The following is a 26,019-nucleotide window of genomic DNA, read 5'->3' as shown; positions in this document are numbered from 1 at the left end:
TCCAACAGCACAAGTTATAATATCCAACACTTATAAATTTTTGGATTTTTTTTGCCAATAGAATATTGTCACTTACAAACTTGTAATATTTAAAAATTATGGTATTTATGTAAAATCATACACTTGTTATACACTTTTCACATCAACACATTTACATCTTCATGTAAACTTTACAAAGATGTAAGTAAAGCCATACTAATAATCGTATGCGAACAACACTTAATGGTTTAAAACTTAGGGTTTTTAAAATAGAACTAGTTTAGTTCTTGTTTTATTGTTTCATTTCACACTTTCTCTTTTCATCTCTTTATATCCACCACATCCCTCCTACCTGCTACGATGGATGCTCACGCACACTTTGATGAGTGGATCCACGAGACTATCTTTGCCAACTAGGGTGACAAGATATTCTAGGTTTTCTCTAAGAACTTCAACCTTGAAAGTGTGCTCTCATCGATGGATCCCCTCCTTCAGGTTTTGGAAGACTTTATGAGAACCATTGCTACATGCACATACTCCATCGAGGGATCCGACATGACTTGGGTGCCTCTGAAACAGCTCATGGTATTTCAAGCAGGGAAGAATCACCAAAAAGTGGTGAATAGGTGTCTAGCCCATGTGGGTCTTTCACATAGAGTATGCACTGTTCCCATGGGAAGTGCACCAGGTACATCACCTTTGGATCTCGTGGAGTGTGATTGCGCATTGGCAATTTACCTCCTTACATTGGATACACCCCTAGAGGAGGAGAGCGATGAAGATACAACTCCACGGGTTGTTTCCATCACATAGACGGGCCGATTGAAGAGCTCATAAATGTTGAAGAGGAATATCGAGTGGTGGCAGGGTTGGCTCTCATGGTGCCATCTTCTTCAGAACAGCCACAAGTCGACAAACCCAATCTTACCTCCTTGACATCCATTGAATTAGATGGTGTACAATACTTGCTTCTATCAGATGTACTACAATACTTGGAAATGAAGGAATAAGAGTTGTTTTCTATCCTAGTCAGGGATCGATTATGATTACATGGATGTGCATCCAACAATGGCAAAGATTGGAAGATATGATGGCACAAGCTTAGATACTATGAGTGTGATCATAGTAGCATAGGAGCATATTACCTCGGTTGAAGAAGATTACCTTGTGCCAGATGCTGAATTTGAAGCACTACAGCATGATTTATTAAGACCAAGGTCCTAGCTTCCTACCAAGGAGTTTGTAGATCCCTCTGCCCAAAGAGGTACCTCCCTGACATACGAGGAAATGAAGATACAAGATGATTTGCAGAAGGTGAGATTTCTAACTACCATATATTTTTATGCAATGAAACTTGACGGTAGGGTGCCGGTCCCCTAGAGTCCACCAGTGAAATCTTGGCCAAAAATGATGCCTGCAGCTGCCCGAAGTCTGGCGTTTGGGGCCACTTTCTGGCCCAAAAAGTGGCCCCAGACACTAGACTTTGAACAGGGCAGCTGTAGGTATCATTTTTTGCCAAGATTTCAATGGTGGACTCCCGGGGACCCGACACACCCTACCGTCAAGTTTCATCACTTTCTGATAACTCTAGGTTAGTCACTAAATATATTGTTTGATTTGACTTTGTCATTCAAGACATACTATATATAGATGAGTTTGCATCAAGGCAAGGAGGAGCTTGACATGTGGATTGACGGAAGGATTCAGCTCTGAAGGAGTATATTGGTAACCTTGTTGCAGATTTGTTGGTCTTCCATAAGAAGTGCTCACCAGGAGGGCAAGAAATAATCATGAAAATTCGAGCTTTGACCAAGTTTGGATATTTTCGAGCTATACTTGTGACATCTAGCTTAGAGAAGGTGGTGCTAATCAAGCAGTCAAAGCTTCTTTACTTATTTGACCCAACACGTGGTGGAGCAATGTGTGTGCTTGCTACATTAGGTGACCTCACTTAAGTATCAGATCCGCTTCTCTTGGAGAAAGAGCTGAAGGGGGGAGCTCATCATTTTTGAAGCAAAGAAGGAACTTATATTTTCATCGGAAGCTGGTTCCTCCTCTCCACCGATGAAAAAGCCAAGGAACAATTGAGAGTTCTTGTTGACTATCAGCTTTTTGTATCTACCATCACTAACAGCCATCACATGTATTTTTCTTGATGAATATAAGATACTTTACTTTGTCCCTACAAATAAATATTTATTAAATAAATGTGTGGTTCGTATAAGTGTGATGATAATGTGTGGTATGTGAATGACGCATTCGTATACGTTAACATAATTCAACGCCTAGTACTCCACTTGCGATTGTGTAAGTGTGACGATAATGTGTGGTACGTGAATGACACATCCGCATATATTAACATAATTCAACGCATAGTACTACACTTGCAATTGTGCATAAGCAATAATGTAACTTGTATCCATACATATTACTATTTTTTATGCGTTCGTATGTTAAACAAAAATTAAGAGTCATGCGTTTCAAGAAACAAAACAAAACAACTTTACTCAATTATTTGAATTCAGTACACATCACGTGAGATATTATGTATATATAAATAAATATTCCAATGTGGCAAAGTATACAAAAAATTTTGGCCTTCCAAGATGTTATGGCGCTGTAACACTCATTACAAACTTTGCATCATTAATCTAGTAAACTATGGCAGAGTCTCCTTGCTATGTCGAAGCCGAATGATAAAGTTAATGTCTTTATCTATCATTGTGACACGCTTTGCATGGATGGCCACAAGCTGTGTATCATCGAAAAAGTCGATGAGAAACCCCTCTCTAGATGTTTGTAGGGCCTCCATAGCTGCAGCAGTCCACCTTCCTGCTAGTGGGCCATCCCGCACTCGTGCCCAAAATCTTCCCATCCCTTTCAGCTCCAAGTCTTGCATGACTTCTCAAACAACCTTATGAGAAGAACTTTTTGGGATGAGAAGCTCATATCCATGTTGGATTCTCCTTATCTCTAGAAGGGCGACAGTGCCGAGTTTCTATCTCCTCTTCTTCTGTGGTGGTCCTTGTGCTCTACGGGAAGCACCTGTTGCTGCACTAGAGGAGGCTCCATCTTGTGCTCTAGGTGGCGGGCCTTGGTGTGATGTCTTCTCGGGGCTAAAACGATGACATGCTTGCTTGGCGAATGCCATGCAAGCTGAAGGAGGGCCGAACGAATGATTCCTTCACTATTTGAAGATTTCTTACAAGTTGGAAGTCCTTGGGAGTTATAGTGATGTGCTTTGCATGTATTGCACAACGTTAAGCATCAGTCACCAAGTCAACTAAAAAGGCCTCTGCAGCACATTGTAGAGTATGAAGACATTCTTTTGTGAAGCGATCAGTTCTATCCTGACCTTGAGCCAAAAACATCTCCTTCTTTCTGTGTAGTAGAGGTCTTGCACAATCTCGCAAACAAGTCTCGAGAAGCTCGCCTTCAGAATGATGAGATCAAAAGAGCGTTGATACCTTCTAATTTCTCTCAAGGTCACTATATCTGGCTTCCACTTGTGTTTCTTGTGGGGATGCTGAGGAGAACCCTTGTGAGGGTGGCTTGAGGAATGTGGATTAGGTTGAGAAGGGGGTGCATCTGAGCTAGTAGATGCTCCAAGGGGCTGAACACGATATGGGGCTCTGAGCGAAAGCTTATTTGTAACTACCTTAGACCTAGCCATCTTTCCTACACAAGAGATGTGAGAATTCAATGAATAAGATAGAAAGTGAAACCCTCTTTTATATAACCCTAAACTATGAGACCCATTCACATAGATGCACACTCTCCCTTTCTCTCTTAAACTATGAATTGCATTCACATTGACTCACATTGTTCATCTTACTATCGTAGCTCTCTTCGAACCCATTTACTGCCTTGTCAAAGCCTTGTTTCTAGCCACTTGGCATGGTTTTCTTTGGCACTTGAGGCTTCATAATGCACTGTTTTAGTGACATGACATGATTCCATCATGTCTGCCAATTCATCAACACTTTCATTTACTCTCTTTTGCGAGAGTTTAGCTTCATCCGCTACTATAATCCTATACCACTAAGATAGCAATTGGATCATTGGATTGCTACCATTCACCCCTCCACCATGATCGGTTTTTCTTTGGTATGCACCACGCACTATCCAATATGAATTTTCCATCCCTCATGTGGACCAAATTCCGATGCTTCCCTTTTCTACAAAGTATCGCCCATGTGCCTCAAGGATATGCTACAAAGACACATATCACATTTGAGTAAAACTTATGCTCAATACTTTATACAATTCATACAATTTTAAAATATTAACTTAGTACGCACCATGTAATGTGTGATAGAGCTTTTGCCCCATGCTTCCACCATGTTTTCGTAGAAGCTATGCGCAGCATTGATAAATTCTTGCTTATCTTCATTGTTAAATACCATCTTGCAAAGTAAGGGAGCCAATTTGTTAAGACTTATCCAAACCTTAGCTTTGGCCAATCTTATTTTTCCTCCATTACTTCGATCAAGAACTGCAAAATGTAACTTTTTCCACCCATTGTAGTCCTGTGGCCTACAAACCATGACATTCCCTTCCTCATTGATGGGTATTGAGAGAAAGTTCCTAGCCTTTGCTCCTCCAAAGCAAGGCTTTTTTGGTAAGTTACCAGATTTTCCTGATCTCTTCTCATCTTTTTCAATTGTCACTTGATGCTTGTTTAGCCTAATTTCTGATAGCACTTGCTCCACATTCCTACATGTTGCAATGGCTTCTTTTTCTGGTTGCATCCTATAAGCAAAGAAAATGTATTCACATACAATTTTCTCCATAATTCTGACAAAAGCATACAATGAACAAATGTGAATACGATCCAAGGGAATGTTGAATATGGGCTTCCAAGTGGGATCTTCTCTATTGCGCGTCGATGTAGCACTTGTCACCTTTCGCCAATTCTTCTTTCCGTCCTTTCCTTCCACCCTCTCTGTCAAGCAATATAGGCATGGATTCTTTATATTTGCACCATTGGAGATTCCATACATGCATTTTAGAGTTTTCAAGTCTATTACAAGATGCCATTCAACCAAGTATTGACCATACCCTTCAATCAAGAGCATCTCACCATGTTTTTGATGATTAATGATACTTGGAATGCTTGTGTGCATAAAGAATAGCTACAACACCTCAAATGTTTCCTTAGGAACTTCAAATGCAGCAAGCCACCACACATGGCACTCAGATTGAACACTAAAGTTCCCTGGGTTCTTGTCGAATTGTAAAGCTCTATTCATCAAAGTTACACTAACTCTTTCAAGCTTTACTCCTTTTACGACCTCACTTTCATCTAACTTTATAACAAACTGCAATTTACCATTACATTCCTCAACAGACATATTGTAGTACATTACCATTGCCGAATGCACCTTGTTCAAATCTAAATAGTAATTGTTGAGTTCGGTGAACTGAACCTCATATGCATTTTTTGTCCCAACCTTTAGTGTTTCCACACATTGAACATGCATGAGATCTCTTCTCAACTCCAAAACCTTTGTATTAAGTTGCCATCGTGCCTCTATTAACTTTGAAGGTTGAGGCAGAGGCACGATTCTATTTCTCTTCAGCACACGACCAAACCCAGCCTTCACACCTTTGAATATCTTTGAGTAAGTCGTTGTGCTAATGCCGACCTTGTCACAAATAGATTGTGCATCCACAGCTGAGAACTCATTCGACACATATTTTAATGTGCACTCAATCACCTTTTCCTTCATAGCCTTAAATGTAGGATTGCTAAAAGCATTTTCCAATGTACTTGCCTTCAGCAATCTACTAATACACAATCCAACCTCACCCTCACTTAGGTTCTCTTTCTAAGCTACCTTGCATGCTTTGATACGTCGCTTCCACTGGCCACTATTCACAATTAACTCATTGATTGGCTTCTTCTTTCGTTTGCGCTCCTATGTTAGCTTGCTGTTGATCTTTCTCAAGTCGTCCAATTGTGCCTTTGCCTCCTCATATGAGATACCAATGTCATGGATAATGTCCTGCATTGAAATAATTTGATTATTTTGTTGAATTATAGTGTCATTCAGCTGTACCACTTGTCCTATGAGCTGTTGTATATGAAGTTGATGTGCAATGATCACATTATGGCAATTTTTTATGGTTGCTTGGCAAGTTATAAATACTTTGAATGCCTGATCATTGAGCTACCTAGTATAATCAAGTAACCCATTTTCACCCTCGCACACATACTTCAACAAATTTGTGATTCCTGAGAAAGTTGGAGGTCTATTGTTTAAGGGGTCAACTGGGTAGATTCCCCCATCAACCCACAAATCCACATGTTTTAATCCCATTTGCATGTAGCTCTGCAAAACCTGAGGGTTGACAATGGTACACTGGGTTCTTTTGAATAATGGGGCATATTCAATCTCTACCTCAATATGCAGCTCCTTCTTTCCTGTATTCATTTTACTCTTAATAAAAACAGGGATCCTACTTGGTTGTCACAAGAGGTAGAGTGGAGATGCACAGAGAGGCACACAAAGGTGCCAAGGGAAAGGAGGGTGTAAGTAATTCACTTTGTTAATGAAAGTTGCATAAACACAGAGAAGAGATCACAATAGAGCCATGAGAGAGTATAGATATGGGGGTAAATAGCTCAGAGGATAGGGATGTCCAAGACTTTTCATGTTTTAGATATTTCTATTTTTCCTCCAAAAACATATCCAAAAAACACGAAATTTGACTAGTTGGTTTGTTTTTTGACCAAAAGCTAGGATATAAAAAATCCCCAAAATATCTTAAAAGGAACTTCCGAATTTTCATTTTCCTTGTTCTCGATCAAAAAATCAGTTACCTCATATCTACTAATCATTTTGCATTGAAAACAAAGCACCACACTCCCATAACTAACTCCTTTTTTAATATAAAATTTGGTTGAAAAAGAATAAACAATGAATTTTATGACCCTGTATAGATAATATCAACACACACAAGCAATGATAGTCAAGCATAGGGAGAATAATTGGGTTTGATAGGCTAAGCTCCTCATGCCCCCTCCTCTCGCCACACATTTAGAAGTCGGGTGACCATTCCCGCCTCTATGAGGAGGGCATGCAACCCTCATTACCGCCATAGGAAGCCCTGACCAACATCTCTGATGGTGTAGACGGGGCACTGTTCCTTTCTATACACATTTCCCCTTTCCGGTCTATCCTTCCAGGGATGAGCCCTGTTCCACTCCATGACAACCAGTCCGTGCAACTTAGCATAAGCCAAGATCTGCTAATGGCTGGAGGCAGAACGAACATCAACAAGGGGCTGTCCCTCTACAACAATGCCTCACCTCACCCCTCCTTGTCATATGCGCTTGATAACCATCTATATAATCCCTTCCATGTGAATAGTTTTATCATGCCTCAAGGCCTAATCCTTAGTTCGTATTTTGCAGGTCCCCCTACGGTAGCAGTCATGGACCACATAATGCAGCTGGCATGCAAGGAAGCTCTTTGCCATCGGAGAGAGCATAAGGCACTAGCGCCCCCACCAGAACGCTACGTGCCTACTCTAAAGAGGTACGCACCAAAAAGAGGGCCCAAACGACACCGCCTAGGAGACAAGACAAAAACCCCCCAAGCCAAGAAGACGAGGGCTCAAGGGAGAACATGGGGTGTGGTAACACCAGCTGTGCAGGCTCCCACCAGAGGCTTGGGCACCAGGTGCTCAAAAGAGGAGAGGGCAGCTCAAGACAAGCAGGAATTTGATGCATTGTTTAAAAGCATTTTGGAAACAGTTGCGGCCACGGACTACACCATCGGGGTCCCAGCCAACATCTTCCCCACCCAGCCTCACAGGAGCCCCTCACCCTGGCACAGCCTCAGTTGCTCGACCACCTGGACTCGCCCCACCTCATACAAATAGAGTAGCCCCTATGATATATAAGTTGCTTAACAAAAGCCATCCTACCATAACTTTTTGTCATTAAATGGTTAAAGGGGCAGACTCCCCACCTATATACACTTTCCTTACCTACTCCTAATATATCCCATTACTTTAACAAGCATCGAAATATGCATCGCAGTCAGCATCATAGGATTTTGATAAAGTAATATCTTGACATGATTGCATCTATTCATGGTACTTGATGCATGCGACTTGCATATACTCTCATGAAGTGACAAGTGGATGCAGGATGACGCAGGTCTTCGTGCAAAAGCATTCAACGCCCAAGTCACCGCAAGACCACCAACCTCACAAGAGCCATGACGGAAGCCTCACCGTCGAAAGCAAAAATCACCCTTGCGATCGTCCACATTGCATGGCCCACAGCGTGATCAGTGGCAACTCCCTCTTTCTGGGTTACACTCTACATCGGGCACTCACGGCAGCTCTTACCTCAATTATACCAACATCACATGTTCCAAAGAGGGTTGCAAAATCTCAAGTGTATCTCCCCATCTCAACAACTGCTTCTCCAACAATGAGGCTAAGACACAATCATCGTTGTAATATCCATTTACTGAGCCTTTGAAGCTTGACATTTCCCAACCCATTGAAAGGCTAATAGCCTCAACATATTGCAATGGTTGTACTCAGGCAAGTCCCAAAAAAAAAGAAAGAGAGAGAGAAAAAAAAACAAGAAAAATAAAAATAAAATAAAAAATAAAAAAAGAAAAGAAAAGAAAAAGAAAAGAACGAAAAGATAAAAAGCACCCACAATCACAGCACAACACCTAGAGGTCCTCAAATTAGGTATGTCCAATGACCTTGGTCGACTGGCTCCGTCCCTAGTCCCCTAGCCCTTTAACATCACCAGAATTGTTTAGGGCACATCAAGGGTAGGACATACCTTGGGAGCTTGTCTCGCCTATGGTTAGACCTGTCACCCTTACCCATTCACATGATTTTCTCTTGCACTCTGCCTTAATACCATTGCAATCAATTGTAGTAAGCACCGCACGAATGACCATGAAAAGTACACTGTCCTCATCACGCAGGTCCAATAGCTACCAGCTACCGAAAGTGTGGTGTCCCTATGTTCAATTATGCTACGTCATGCAGTCACAACGCCAAGAATGTCTCATACACCTTCACGTATACTTCTTCTCAACATGGACAACTTTGCTTCATCCACACGTTGTTACGAGAAACCTGCCTGCGGTCTTCTAACTACTTAAAATCTAAGTATGCGCGAGCACTCACATAATATCTGCACCGAAATATATACACAACAGTTTGGGTCCCCAAGTGCAAGACAATACTCTCAGCTTACTTAGAGTTTGACCTATCTCCCAAACTAATTGAACTATGTCTTGTGCATGATAAAGAAGACTAGCACTACCCCTAAGGAGAGACCACATATATGAGGTTTTCAATTGCAAGTATTGAAGAATCCAACAAAAGTGTCGTGCGCTCTTCATCGATACTCAACTCTGAATTCTTATCCTTTATAATCCTGCAAGCCCACCAAGAATTGTCATGTACAAAACCCCCAACCAACCAACACTTGTGTTGGCCATCAGTGCAATCCCCAACAAAGGACAACCCTACCACTAGCCACCTAGGCCACCAACGTGCCCCCAATGACCTTCCTCCACACCACCACCAACACTCCTCCACGGCAACCACAAACACCCACGTCTTCAGTGCATGCCAAAGCCTATGACCTACGACGGTGATTGCCATGGGACTCTGGTACTCATCTAGGAGAGGGGTAATGTTAACCGTCAGACGAACAAGGTGGAAAATCTAGAAAATCTAAAGCAGAAGACAAAGGTCAACGCAAAAGTGAAATGGAAGACAAAGGCGCGCCAAGAAAAATATGGAAACACAAGAAGTGCAAAAAAGCCCTAAATAAAGGAAAAATGCACACAAGAAAAAGCGCAAGTCAATACTTTTGTAAAATAGCACAAGTGCATCATGATTTAATTTAAAGAGCACCGGGCTCTCACCCGTGCAATTTGTAAAGGTAGATGGGCAGTAGGAAAGAAGCTAGGAAGATAGGAGGACAATGGAAAAAAGGGCCTAGACCACGGTCGGCCATGTAAAAAAGGGGATAAGGGGATGACCGCCCAAAAGAGATTTAGGGTTTTGTATATAAAGTTGAAAAGTGAATGAGAAGCTCATTCTTGTATGTGGCCAAAAGTGGTTCTCTTCTTCTTCTTCTTCTTCTTCTTCTTCTTGCTTGCTTGCTTGAGCTTGTGCTTGAGAGAGGGAGTATGAGAGTGTGAGGGAGTGAGTCTGTGAGTGTGTGAGGGTGAGGGACCGGGGAAGAGAAGCTCTCCATCTTCTCCTCTCATCTTCTCTTCTCTTCTCTTCTCTTCTCTTCTCTTCTCTTCTCTTCTCTTGCTCGCGGCAATGGAGCTTGGAGCGAGGAGCTTAAGGATGGAGCTTGCTTGAAGCTTGCACTTGGATCATGGAGCTACCGGAGTGCACGGGAGATGAGGTAACTCGATCGGCATGGAGGTACGCTCACTACACCCATAGATATGGATGGCATGTCGGCTATGTGAGAGGTAGCCATTAGTGCTCGGCTTGGAACGCTTGAAACAATAAGCGATCCGTGGGTCTTGGACAGTTGAGCAAAAGCTCCCACATGTATAATTTACAAATGTTCTCTTCAAATGAAATGAAATTTAAATGGAGAAATTTAAAAAAAACATTGTACTTGTAAATTTTTTCACAAAGAAGCCCAGAGATGTTGAACAAGAAGTTGACTTATAACAAGACCATTGTTTCTTCACTAACAAATTCCTAGAGTACAAAAATAAAAGAAATATCAAGTCAAATCATATATATAACTTACATAGGCTTTGTCCAAATGAGTTGAAACCTAACCATGGAGCAACTGAAAAAAGTGGCAATATACATATGGCTCTCTTTGCAAAGAAGCCCAAAGATGTTGAAGAAGTTGAATTTTTAAAAAATCATTGTTCTCCACCCTCGAAGACTCTTAGAGTTTTTTTAAAAAAGGAAAGCTAAGTATGCATATAGCTTGCATATATTTTGTCCAAACGAGATAAATTTAACTATGGAGTAGCAAAAAAACAAGACAACATACTTGTAACTTTGTTTACAAAGAAACCATAAGATGTTGAAGAAGAAGTTGAGTGTTCAAAATATCATTGTTCTTGACTGTAAGAGACTCCTAGAGTACCAAAACAAAAGAAATTACATGTCAGAGAATGCACATAACTTGCACAGGGTTTGTCCAAATGAGATAAAACTTAACCATAGAACATCCATGGAAGAGAACAATATACTTGTAAATTTTTGTGAAGAAAATCTTAGGGCTTTGATAGAACAAGCTCTCTGCCCTCATAAAACATGTGAAACTCACTCTATGTTTTTGTAGAGGAAATGAAATTTCACAGTGTTACATATAGAGCAAGCACAGTGAGGCTGCGAAATTTCGTTACGAAAGAAGAAGCGGGGAAAGAGATATGATAAATTTGAATTCTGCCTAAGAAAGAGGGGAAAACTGAAAAGGGAAGAAATCAAAAGTCAAACAAAAAAAAAAAACGAAAATTCGAGTCACAAAGTTCCAGGAAGTTTCAACATTGTATTCCCCATATTTCCCCTTATTTTATTGTTGAGGGAAGATTTGGGCCAAGATATGACTAGAAGATTCATGTTACATGAATCTGGAATCCTAGCTCTCTCATTGGTTAGACCTATATTTGTTTATCCACTCCTTAAGGGGCAAAAAAGAGAGTCCATATTTCTCCTAATGCAAATTTCATGATGTTGATCCATATGCCTTGGAGGCGCTATGGGTGAAGTTGCACTGAAAACTGAAGTATATATCTTTAATACTCCATGAATAGTGAGTCTGATATTGAACTTATGTGATGCAAGACATTATCTGTATAGATGAGTATTTATCTAGGCAAGGTGGCCGATCTGGTGGTCAAGTAAGGGTACATGACTCTGCATGGAAAGAGTACATTGGCCATCTTGTCAGTGATATAGTAGTACTTTCTGATGCCGAAGACACTGACGAAGGCTGGCCCCTTCAAGACCATCCCAACCAACTCTAGCTTGAAGAAAGTAGTGTTGCTTTGACGTTCAAAGCTGCTCTACTTGTTCACAAGTACTAGGTCTGGACCACTTTTTTTCATGGTGGCCTGTGGTATGGTTGATAGAGTTGAAGATGCCAATGTCATTAGGCACAAACTTCTGGGGCAAAATGTATTGTTGCCTATGATAAAGAGCAGCTCTAACCATGGGGAGCCTAGCTCCAAGAAGCCTAGGACAGATTAGATGTACTTACTACTTATAATGATGTCTCTTTTGCAATGTAACATTGTTTATAATCTTCTCTTGTATGAATAAAAATCAATGTTGTTGATTTGCGTGTAATGTAGTTTGTGATACGTGTCATTTATTATTGTTTGTATGTGAATGTAATGCTTATTTGTCGGATTTATATGCGGATTCGTTATTTAAATTTAATGCATGGCGCTTTATCAAATTTGTACGTAATATTTATTTATCCAAAGGCACGTAAGGATAACTTAAATAAAACAAATAACAAGCATCTAAACAAAAATAAGATGCGCTAAAATTACAATCAAGGTTTTACAAAATTGTTTCAAAAACTAGATTCCATAGATATTTCATTAGTAGACCCCTATTTTTGTTGATCTTCACCAAGACTGTCCCACATTGCCGAAAGAATCTCACTATCCATAGATCACTGTCAGTGATGGTGACCCTCCTTGCATGCACTCCTGCATAGACCAAGTCTTCGAACAAGTCAATGAGGAAAGCTTCAACAGCTTCCTATAGTGCAAGGTGAGCCTGGTCAATTCATTGATCAGGTTGAACTATTGAAAAAGTGCCTCATGCTATTTCTAATTAGCATGTTTTGCATTGTCTCACACACCACCTTTTGGAATGCAGCCTTTGGTATCACGAGGTGTGTGGTATTTTGATAAAATGGCTGATCTCTTAGAGGGCCACAGTGCCGCCTAGCTTCCATCGACACTTACGATGGTGGCATGGTGGTGGAGCAGGGGAAGGTTGCTTCTACGTGAGAGAGGAATCTCGGAGCCGCTTGCTTGGTGCATGCCATGTCTTCAAGGAGTGAGAACTTGAAACACAGAACTCAAATGGGTAAAATGAGGTGAAACTTTCAACTTATAGCCAAACTTTTTAAAAATCCATAAACTTAAATTAATGTATCCAATTTTTTTAAAAAATATGACCAGTGATCAGATTGACTTGAAAAAGTTACATGTGGACTCTTCTAGGACACATCAACCACCCTTTAAAAAAAGGCCCCATTAGAAGCATCTGGGACACTTGGTTGGAGGCTTGCATGTGGGGCCTTGAATATGGAAAATTAGGGCTCCACATGCGAGCCTCCATCAACAAGGTGTCCCACATCTTCTAATGGGGCCAGTTTTTTAGTTTTCATGAGTCCTTATGATGCTCTGGCACACGGATGAAGTTTCACCAGATTCTGATTTATAAAATTGACGATTGAATCTTTTTTTGGAAAATGCATTAATTGGATTATACTTCACTAAGAATAAAAAATTCATTAAGTGGGCATACTTGCATATTAGATGTATTCTCAACCAAACAATGTGCGACATTGTGTGACATACCGACCTCTAAACATAGTCAATAATGTTTGGTGGTCATCTGGGGTCTTTCCTAGTTGCCACCGTCCACATTCCATTGGAATGTTTGGACTTTGATTCGTCTAGGCAACCCGAGTCTCGCAGGGGAACATCATGCCTCATCCCATGAGGATCGACCTAAGTGTTTCATGTTGACCTAACAGTCTTCTATCTTTAGCTAGCTCATGTTTGGAGGTGTTCTTCGAGAGGCTTCTCATCTGAATGGAGAGGGATCATTACCCCTTTGTTCATGGAGTGCAACGCTTTTTTCCAATAATGGCCTTGGGTTCATAGAACCCTAATGCATTCTGGCACAGTCACTACACCTTTCTTCTAAGATAAAGATCAACCTGGATTCTAAGACTCTGACCCTAGGGTAAGTCATCGTATCGACTCTTATCCTATTTTTTCCTTTTAGGAAAGGACCCGACTCATTGGGTCCACCCTGTCATTGAATGCCTTCCATCGGGAAACGTTGCTCGCTCGCTTCCCTTTAAACAATGTTTTCTTTAGTTATCTAAACATAATATACTACCACACTGTTGAACAGATAAAAACAACTTTATTAATTACCCTTTTAGCACAAGGTTTGTTTCACATCCTCCTTAATTCACAACATGAAAACTGTGAAACCAATCCTTTTAAAACATTGGATAAAAGCATATGTATATATTTTCAGTTCCACCCTCAAAACCAAAGGTGCGTCCACCCTCAAAAACCAGAGAAATGTTTTTAGCCTGCATCTCCATGCTCCAATGCAAAACCGCATTGATAATAGTACAGATTTCTTCTCCATCATAGAACCGCCGACTATATATTCTAGGAATAAGTTCGGACTTGTGCCCCTCATCGTTATGAGTCGACATAGGAGGGAACCTTCTGTACTCGACCATCCCTCCTAGGCGTTGGTCAGATGCTCTAGGCCGACCAAAAAATATATCCAACTCTTTCGAGCTCCAACAGTTGACCCCAGGGGAAAGTCAACCACTAAAATCACCCTTAATCTGGGCAAGAATATTTCCTTCAAGTGAAGAAATCGCAATCACATCCAGGTTTCGAAAATCTGAAACCACCAACCATCTAATCCTTTGTAGTCAATATTTCTTGAGCAATTAATGCTACTAAAAATAGTAATTTATAGAGTCGGTTATAACTTTAATCAAAAATATTTTTCAATGACTTTGATTTTGATAGCCAATAATTTCTAAGGATTTCCATTCTCTGCTTCTTCATTTTTGCGGCTATTAAATTTTCTACGGGAAGATTTTGCTTGATTTTTTTTTGCCAATTTTCTAATTTTTCAAAATTATGGCAACCAATTCTTTTCTTTCTTCAATTACCTTATTTCCCTATGATATTTTTTTCTAAGTTTACTAAATCAACCATTTCCTATACTTCCGTATTTATCTATTTTGTCACCCAAGAGTTAGGAAATCCATTTCTAAGTAATAATCTATATTTCCTATGTCGTCTAGGATAGTTTATGATTACAAAATTCTTTCAATGGACAAATTCATAGACACTATTCTTATTTAAAGAAGTTTTCAATTCTATTAACAATTATCATTATCATAGAAATAAGTCATATATGTTTAAACATTCATAGAAATTATTAATTTTTAGTCAAGAGAATAACTCAAATTTCAATCATGCATCTAAATAATTATTACTATAACTATACTTAACTTTTAGAGATGGACTTAACTAATTTATCCTTAGTTAATATTTAATATTTCTAAGGATTTCACTAATATCATTCTTATAAGTGTGATACTAAAATTTATGGTTAGCTCAATCATGGAAAGAATTCCAATATTCTATATATGTTTCTTTAATACTAATTCTAATATTCTAATAATGTTAGTTTTCTAATAGATTACCTTGGATAAGCATTAAACTAAATATGATGCTAAACAAGATTTTTGACTTAAAATTTTATGTAAAATTTGCTAGAGCATAATAGTTAGCACAACATTCTAAGTTAGAAAATTTTCAATCATACTTGTTTATTCTTTAGTATAGCATTCTATGTTAGGATTTTTCTAGAGCATAACAATTATTCTCTTTTTTAAAAAAAATATGATAGTTGAAAAAATAGGGGAATGAGTACTTATGTGGCAAGAGATGGGAGGAAAAGTACACACTCTTTCTAATCATTACTTACCTCTCTCTCTCCATGTGTCATTCTCTTGTTAAGTCCTACTTACAATTGAACTCTTTCTCTCTTTTAGTTAACCACTCTTTGGCTTTTAGTTAGAATTAGACTAACTGGATGATTTTTCTTTTCTTCCCATTTTTCCTTTTCATGCATGCATAATTTCTTACATGTTTTGTCAACACTTAGGTGAAGTTTTCATGATAAGGAATAATGCACATACACTATTGAAAATAATTAGCCCGTGTTTGCAAAAACTCTTCCTTTTACATGTGTTCACGTGATTTTAAGTAAATGCATAACCATACATCAAGAGTGAGTTCACAAGCGTAAATTATATATTTATTTATGAAATGTGCATGTACATGTTCACATGGATAACTTATCCCCACTGATTCGGTACTTTTTAAGGCTTAAGTCCTTTGGGGCTAGTGGGAGGAGGGGGGAGTTCATGCAAGGATCAATGATTTTTCTTGTGTATATGATGAAAAAAATTGCCATGGGAGATTTCTTAATTTTTTTGTGTATACATTTTGTGTTGTCAAGGTGGTTTGTTACATCCTCTTCCCCTTAGAGAAATCAATATGTCCTCATCTCAAGAGAAACTCTGGGTGGTCTCTCTGGAGAATGGACTCCTCAATCTAGGTGGCATCTTCTTCAGGGAAGTCCTTCCATTGTATAAGGTACTCACAAAGAGTATGATTTCTGAGAGGCTTCTCTCTAACCTCTAGAATTCTCTCAGGCTAGAATTCTAAGATTCCTTGAGTTGGCATTACAATATGTCCATCATCTAAGACATGATCAGGACTTGGGATATACTATTTTAGAAGATTTACATGGAAAACATTATGAACTTTGAGATTAGGGGGAAGTTCTAATTTGTAGGAATCACTACCAAGACATTTGATAATTTTGTAGGGGCCGCAATATCTAGGGCTTAGCTTCTTGAATTTTCCAAGAGATGGAGAATCTTTCTTAGGTGGAACCCTTAAGAAGACAATCTCACCCTCCTTGAATGTGCAAGAAGTTCTCTTGGTGTCTGCATAAGCCTTTTGCTTGTCTTGAGCAGCCTTAATGTCTTGACGGATCGCTTTGGTATGTTCTTCCATTTCTTCCAGCATTTTCCTAGATGCTTCATTTATTGACTCTTTTTGTCTGTCCATCGGTTTGTGGATGATAGGCCGTAGATGGAGCCAGTTTAGTGCCCATAGATGTAAATACCGCATGCCAAAAGTTACTCATAAACTTTGAGTCTCTATCATGAATAATCACCTATGGTAATCTATGTAGTCTAAAAATCTGCTCCATAAACTGACTGGCCACTTGAGAAGCAGTAAACTGAATCTTGGTTGGAATAAAATGGGTTGCCTTGGTGAGTCTGTCTACCACCACATATATACTATTCCATCCCTTCTTGGTAGTAGGCAAGCCAGTAATGAAATCTATAGTAATATGAGTCCATTTACCTGTAGGAATAGGTAATGGCTATAACCCTTAAGGTCAGATCTAAAAATTTTAGAGGAGACAAGCACTCTTGCCCATACAATGCCTGAAAGGGCATCATACCAATGCTTTGTTGGTATGAGGCATTATAGGCAAATTCCACCAAGGAAAGATATTGGATCCACTTCTTAGGCTCTCTGCTGTAGTAAGCCCTTAAAATGTCCTCCAATACTTGATCGACCCATTCAGTTTGCCCATCTATTTATGGATGATAGGTAGTACTAAAGCACAATTGTGCTTCAATAGCCTGTAAGAGACAAGTCTAGAATTTGGACATGAACAATGAGTCTCTATCACTGACTATCCTCTTTGGCAGTCCACATAGTCGGAAGATCTCCTTGACAAACAACCTAGCTATGTCAGATGTGTTGAAGGTAGTCTTTACTGGGATGATATAAGCAACCTTTTTCAGCAAATCCACAACTACTAGGATAGAATCTTAACCTACCTGCACTATAGGAAGGCCAACCACAAAGTCCATACTGATACATTCCCATTTTATTTGTGGAATGTTAAGAGGATGTAACTCTCTAGGAGGTTTGATCCTTTTTGCCTTGATTCGCTGGAAACTCAAGCAATGAGTCACGTACCTCAGAACATCAGCTTTCATTCCTAGCCAGTGATGTCTTTTCCTAACATCGTTGACAGTCTTAGCATAGTCGGGGTGCCCAGCTATGGGACTGTCATGGGCCTCCCAGAGAATCTTCTTTCTAAGGTCCCAATTGTTAGGCATACATCACCTATGCTAATAGTATAACAGCTCTCCTTCAAGGTGATAATGTTTGTATCTAGGCTCTAATTTTGAACCATCACCTCCTTCTTTGATGGTCTCTTAACTCCAGATAATATGTATCATTGGGAATCTCTCCAGCCACTACTTCCAAGATGGGATTGCTTGTTATGGAAATTAGGCTAGGGAGAAATCCTCTGTTGCTAGGATATTCTAAGAATAAAACATTGAGGAATGATTTCCTCCTCAAGGCATCATCTACCACATTTTCCTTTCCAGGGCGGAACTTGATCTCAAAATCAAATTCCTGAAGCACTTCAATCCATCTCCTTTGTCTTATGTTTAAATGTAGCTGTGTGAAGATCCATTTAAGACTTTTGTGATCAGTCAACAAGTGTGAACCTTCTACCCAGTAGATAATGACACCAAAGTTTCAAGGCATGGATGCCTACTAAAAGCTCTAGGTCATGCATAGCATAATTCTTCTCATAAGGTTTTAGTTTTCAAGAAGAATACGCGACTAGATGATCTTCTTAAGTAAGGACACATCCCAATGCCATGATACTTGCATCAGTGATGACCTCAAATTCCATTGAGAAGTCCGGCAACTTTAGGACAAGAACTGTGGTGAGAATCTTTTAGCTTATCAAAGCTTTCTTGCTCTCGTTCTGTCCATACAATCTTAACTTGCTTCTTGAGCAGCTTAGTGAGAGATGCCGCAATCAAGGAATAATCCTTGATAAAAATCATGTACCACCCTGTCAGACCTAGAAATCCTCTGATTTCTCTGACATTTTTAGGTGGTGGCCAATCTTGGTTGTGGGATCTATGAATATTCTTTCCTTCAAGACAATGAATCCCAAGTATTCTATCGTCTTCTTAAAGAAAGAACACCTTCTTAGCAAAGAGGTTGTTCTCACAAAGCAGCTTGAGAACAATCCGTAGATGAACTGGATGCACTTCTTCTTCCTTGGAGTAGGTGAGAATGTCATCAAAAAATGTGAGTACAAACATATTTAGATAGGGCTTGAAGATATCCTGGACCAACCTTTGAAAGTGGTAGGAGCATTTGTCAACACGAACGACATTACTGTGAATTCATAATGGCCATACTTGGTATTAAAAGTTGTTTTGGGAATGTCGTCTTCTTTTATCTAGATCTAATAATATCCAGATCTCATGTCAATTTTTGAGAAGATCACAGCTCCTTGTAATCTATCTAGCAATTCATCGATTCAAGGAATTGGATAATTATTTTTTATTGTAACCTGATTTAGACCCCTATAGTCAATGCATAATATAAGGGTTCCGTCCTTCTTCTTCTGGAATAGGACAGGTGCACCCTAGGGAGAATTACTGGGACAAATGAAGCCTTACTCCAATAGTTGCTTCAACTGCTCTTTCAGCTCAATAGCTTCAAGTATCGACATCTTGTATGGCTTCTTGCCACTGGTTTAGCTCAAGGGATTCATTTTATTTCATGGTCTACTACCCGTTCAGGAGGTAGTTCAGTTAGCTCCTCAGGGAAGACATCAACGAATTCGCCCATTAGCCATGAAGGTTCTTCTTCATCTTTGTTATCCTCCACTTTGTTTAATTTAATCAGATAGACAAGGAGTCCTTTCCTAATACCCTTCAAGATCTGATTGGCTTTAGCTAGCTGGATTTTTGGCTCGCCTAACTGTCCTTATGCTTGTATTGTTTCACCAAGGAAATTCTTAAATGTAACTTGTCCTTCTCCACAATGAATATTTTCCTGATTGGGACTCACCCAATCCATTCCTAGTGGACAGTCATATACCCCTAAAGGCATAACTTGGAAATTTGCTTTTGTGGTTTCCCCATCTAACTCAAACTATATGTTGTTTATGGCATGAGTTGAGACTGTTTCTCTACCATTTGCTAGATCTACCATCAGTTTTCTAGCACGCTCAAGATTTAACTTCAGTCTCTTAGCACATTTTGGGGAAATAAAGGAATGAGTTGCACCACAATCAATGAGGATTTTAAAAGGAATACCATGATATTCCATCGATGTTTGGATGACAAAAAATTGTCATCCAACACCCTAATTATTCACGGATGTGTGAATGGATCCTCTCTCGACTTCTTCTTCCATAGTTGGATCCACTTCTTCTAGTGTGATGGCACATGCATGGATTCCAGCTCCACGGCCTGCTCCTTGCCCCATTCCACAACCAGCTCCTCGCCATGCTCCTCACCTAGCTCCATGTCCATGTCCACGTCCTCTATTATTAAAATTCTCATTTCTTTGAGGACATTGTGGGATGTTGGCATTGGCATTGGTCCCTTTATTTGGGTATTCAGAGTGAAAATGACCTGGCTGATTACATCTCCAACATCGTGGCTCATTATTCTAGTTTCTATTTGTGTTATTATCTCTACCATGATTTTGAGGAGCATTGACTGCATTAGCTTGTCCTTGATTCTAACTCCTTTGTTGTTGATATCCTATATGTGCTCTTTTGGAGTAGGAAAATCTATTGTTGAACCTATTATTTGACTTAGAGTGAGCCTTTGCCAAAGGTTGTGCCCTTAGTAGTGCATCTTCCAAGTTCGTAGGCCTCATTGCTTCCAGTTGTTCATTAAGGGAAAAATTCAAACCTTGGTAAAAATGTGCCACTTGTTGCTTCATTGACAAGTGAGGAGTGTACTTTTGCAGGGTCACAAACTGATAATATTACCCTTCCAAGGTCATTCCTAGTTGCTTGAGGGCAAAGAACTCATTCATCTTGAGTGTCTGATAGGCAGGGGTAAGTAGCGATTTTGGATGGCCTCCTTAATTTGATTCTAGGTAACATTAGGCTCAGAGACTAATTTGTCTTGACACCATTGTTTCCACCATAGTTTGGCTTCACCTGTAAGCCTCAACCTTGCCATCATTGCCTAATTAGCAACACTTGTGCCAGTAGTGGAGAAATAATCCTCCATCTACTCTATCCAGGTTTTGGCATTAATGGTGACTTTCGCTCTTTCGCCATTAGATTTGGCAGATTTACTTATTTGAGCAAAAAGTTTCTTTCTTTCTCCTTAGCCACCGATTCCATGACTGGGACAACAACCGCCATTGGTATAGGATTGGAAGGAACCTAAATTTTGATAATTTCTTAGCATTGAGAAATTCACGATTTATAATCCTTAGAGATGATAAGTCTTCTTTATCTCAAACCAAGATTTTTTTCAACCATGATAGAATCTTTCCCAAAAAGAAAGTATATTATATATTTTTAACAAGCACCATAGACTTTACAAAAATTTTTGTTTTCATGGGCTTATCCTACGAACTACTAAAGCTCCATACATATTTTTCGGCTTCTTGTATTTAAGAAAATTTTGCAAATTTATCCATGGATTTTGGAAAAAGACAAGGAGTAATAAGTAGGAGGTTCTTTGGATGTATCCAACATCTAATAGCTATTGGGAAGATTTGGCAGTTCCTCCACCTCATAATTATCTTGATGAGTACGATAGGCTACCATCACCCGATTTGGCTGGATGATGTTGACAATGGAACTATAGATCTATTAATTTAGAGACATTGTCTTTCCACTGCTGTGCACTATCAGATTCATATCACTTCTATGAAATATATAGAGCCTGATCAGCTGGAGTCTTTCTGCCCAACGTACTGCCCATAAACTATACTCAATACTGCTTGTTCTATTAGCAAAAATTGGCTAGTAAGTAGGTGTCTATGCCCAATTTTTGTCTAGGGTCCATCTCTCAGGATCAACCCCAATTTCTGGGGGAATAAAAATATTTTCCATAAAGCAAAAAATTTCCTCTCTCAATGAAAGAGAATATCAATTTCCATGTTAATATATTTCCTAAAATATTTCAGGGAATAACCATTCTTCATCCTGCACATAATTTCCAGGATGAGCAATGTTATTTAAGAAATTTCCATTGTGAGATTAGTAATATTTTTCTGACCAAGAATCCTTGTCTTCAAACTGCATCATTTTACCCATAGATCCATTCGTAAATAATTCCTACGAATTTTCTTTCCATGATCTTTTCCAGGGATTGTGCTTATGGTAGTTTGGGCATAGGTCATCCTCTCTTAATGTGTGATTATTCTTAATAGTATTTTTTAAAAAAAATTAAATTTTTGAAAAAATTAAATTTTTGAAAAATAAATTTTTCTTGCTCGGATAGCATGTGTGATGTATCGACTGTTAAATATAGCCGATAACATTTGGTGGTGTCTAGGGTCTTTCCTAGTTGCCGCCATCCACACTCCATTGGAATGTTTGGACTCTGATCAGTCTAGGCGACCCGAGGTCCACCTCGTAAGGGAATGTCCTACCTCATCCCACGAGGATCAACCTAAGTGTTTCTTGTTGACCTAATAGGCTCATATCTTTAGCTAGCTCACGTTCAAAGATGTCCTTTGAGAGGCTTCTCGTCCAAAGAAAGAGGGGTCATTACCCCTTGGTTCATGAAGTGCAATGCTTTTTTCCAGTAACAGCCTCGGGTTCGTGAAACCCTAACACGTTTTGGCACAGTCACTGCACCTTTCCCCTAAGATAATGATCAACCCATGTTCTAAGACTCTGACCCTAGGGTAAGTCGTCGTGTCAGCTCTTATCTTATTTTTCCCTTTCAGGAAAGCACCCAACTCATCAGATCCACCTTGCCATCGAACACCTTCCGTCAAGAAAGTTCACTTGCCCACTTCCCTTTAAATAGTGTTTTCTTTAGTTATTTAAACAAAGCATACTACCACAGTGTTGAACACATAAAAATAGTTTTATTAATTACCCTTTTAGCACAGGGTTTGTTTCAGGTCTTCGGTAATTCACGACATGAAATTTGTGAAACTAGTCCTTTCAAAACATTGGATAAAATTATATTTCTATATTTTCAGTTCTGCCCTCAAAACCAGAGGTCCATCTATCCCTCAACCAGAGATGTGTTTTCAGCCTACATCTCCAAGATCCAATGCAAAACCACATTGATAACAGTACGGATTTCTTCTTCGAGAATGACTACATATTTTAGGAATAAGTTCTTACCTGAGTCCCTCATAGTTATCATAATTATGAGTCACCATAGGAGGGAACCTTCCGTACTAGACCATCCATCCTAGGAACTAGTTAGATGCGTTAAGGCGGACCAAAAAAATATATCGAGCTCGTTCGAGCTCTAGCAGTTGACCCTAGGGAAAAGTCAACCACTAAAATTGCCCTTAATCTAGGCAAGAATACTTCCTTCCATTAGTAAAAAAATCTCAATCACATCCAGGTTTCGAAAATCTGAAACCATCAACCATCCAGTCCTTTGCACTCAATATTTCTTGAGTAATTAATGCCACTAAAAATAATAATTTATAAAGTCGATTATAACTTTATCGAAAAGATTTTTCAATGACTTTGATTTTGACAGCCAATAATTTCTAAGGATTTCCATTCCCTGCTTCTTTATTTTTACGCCTATTGAATTTTCTACGGGAAGACTTTGCTTGATTTGGTTTACCAATTTCCTAATTTTTCAAAATTATGGCAACAAATTCTTTTCTTTCTTCGATTACCTTCTTTCCCTATGACATTTTTTTCTAAGTTTACTAAGTCAACCATTTCCTATACTTTCGTATTTATCTATTTTGTCATCCAAGAGTTAGAAAATCCTCTAAGTAATAATCTATATTTCATATGTCGTCTAGAATAGTTTATGATTACGAAAGTCTTTCCATGGCCAAATCAATAGACACTATTCTTATTTAAAGGAGTCTTCAATTCTATTAACAATTATCATTATCATAGAAATAAGTCTTATATGTTTAAACGTTCATAGAAATCGTTAATTTTTAGTCAAGAGAATAACTCAAATTTCAATGATGCATCTAAATAATTATTACTATAACTATACTTAACTTTTAGAGATGGAATTAACTAATTTATCCTTAGTTAATATTTAATATTTCTAAGGATTCCACTAATGTCATTCTTATAAGTGTGATACTAAAATTTATGGTTAGCCCAATCATGGAAAGAATTCTAATATTCTATATATATTTCTTTAATACTAATTTTCATATTCTAATAATGTTAGTTTTCTAATAGATTACATTGAATAAGTCTTAAACTAGATATTATACTAAACAAGATTTTTGAATTAACATTTTATGTACAATTTCCTAGATCATAATAGTTAGTATAACATTCTACATTAGAAAATTTTCAAGCATACTTGTTTATTCTTTAGTATAACATTCTATGTTAGGATTTTTCTAGAGCATAATAGTCATTCTCTTTTTTTAATAATTGACTTTATTATCCCATGTATATATACAACTAATTTTCTAATTATTTTCAATGACTAGAATCTAATCTAACTTTAATTATAATTATCAATAATTCTTTCGTTCTAAAAAAGAATTATCATTTGATAAAGAAAAAGATCATGATATGCTAACATTAAAAAATCAATTTTGATAATTAATTTATTGAGATTTTTTACTTTAAAGTAATAATCTAATTCATGCTTTTAAGAATAAAATGACTTTTATTATTTTTCTAAGATAAAATAGCATTTTCTTAATTTATTTTAGAGCCTGGTTTTGGCTAGAATTATTCGTAGCTAGCCCCGCATTAAGTGACGTGTTGGCAGCGTAGCCACAGTTGGGGGTGATGCCACACCTCGTCTTCTTGGTGGCATGATCAGGATAGTTTTAGATTTTAGAGGAAGAAGAAAATTAAGAGAAGATTTTGGCAGCATAAGGGTATCGTTGTCGCTTCTTTTTTATCATCCTTCTTCATAATAGAGTCTGTTTAGCTCCACACTGATGCTCTTAGAATGGACGAGACGGGTCTTATTTATAGGAGAGGGGGGTGTGGGATGATGCTTGTATATGCGGCATCTGAGGTGTCACAATGGTGGCACCATGAAAATGATAGGTGATAGGTTGATTAACTAGGTGTCAACTTGTTAAAATTTTCTAAATTCTTTTTAACATGAAAATGCCATGTGTAGGATATTTCTAGTGAGGTGGAATTTTGAGATTTTTCAAAAAAAATCTCGTTTTTTTATTTTAAGAGAAAATTAAAAAGAGGCTATAAGGTATACTGGTAAGGTTGGAAGTGGAGAAAATTATCCCATTTTTTTATGAAAATTGAGAAAATTAGAGGAGGAGTACTAATGTGGCAACTTAGGAATTTTCAATCAATTAAAAAAAATCTCGTTTTTGAATTTTTCATGAAAAATTAGGATATGAGAAATGCGGTGTCTTGTGGAGGTTAAAAAGTGCTAGGATTTTTCTAAAATTTTTTAAATATGATAGTTTGAAAAATAAGAAAATGAGTACTTATGTGACAAGAGATGGGAGGAAAAGTACACACTCTTTCTAATCATTGCTTATCTCTCTCTAGCCATGTGTCATTCTCTTATAAAGTCCTACTTACATGTAACATGTCCACCTATCGGTTGTCCAAGCATGTTTTAGTGGCCCATCGAGAAATGAGTCTAAGTGTCACTGCCCGGCACTCCCATGGAATGTTTCAGGGTTTGTTACATAGGGTTTCCCGAGATGGCCTCGCAACAGAACGTTTGCATGGTGGAACTCACTAAGATCGACCTGAAATTAAGGTTCCTAATGGTCAAGGTCTCCTAACAACATTCTAGCGTCGAGTCCTAGACATCCTACTTTACACAGAGATATCCACTCTGAAGCAGATCCATGCCGCACTTAGTTTAAGGAGAATGGAAAACAAGAGGGATGTACCACTCAACCTCTCTGTCCATAGGAGTCCCATCTCGGTCCCCTAAAACGGCATGAATCGGGTTCTAACTTAACCACACCTAAAGGTCGAACGACAGTAAAACCTTGTGAGAAGCCTCCCAGCTCTTTGGGACCACCCTACCATAGGATAGACCCGTCGGGGGTTCTGCCCACCCGCTTCACTCAATGAGCATTATTTAGTTGCCTTCAAATTGGAAGATTACTATCATTAGGTTGTTGCCCAAGGTTCCCTCTCCAACCTCTTTGAAACAATGGAGACTCACCCTCTCCCTCTCTCTCTCTCCCTCTTCTC

This window comes from Lygodium microphyllum, chromosome 30, assembly GCF_053477565.2.
Source record: "Lygodium microphyllum isolate KBCC chromosome 30, Lygodium_microphyllum_v1.1.10, whole genome shotgun sequence".
NCBI classification, from domain to species: Eukaryota; Viridiplantae; Streptophyta; class Polypodiopsida; order Schizaeales; family Lygodiaceae; genus Lygodium; species Lygodium microphyllum.
The sequence above is the reverse complement of the archived record's forward strand: the minus strand, read 5'-3'. Positions refer to the sequence as shown.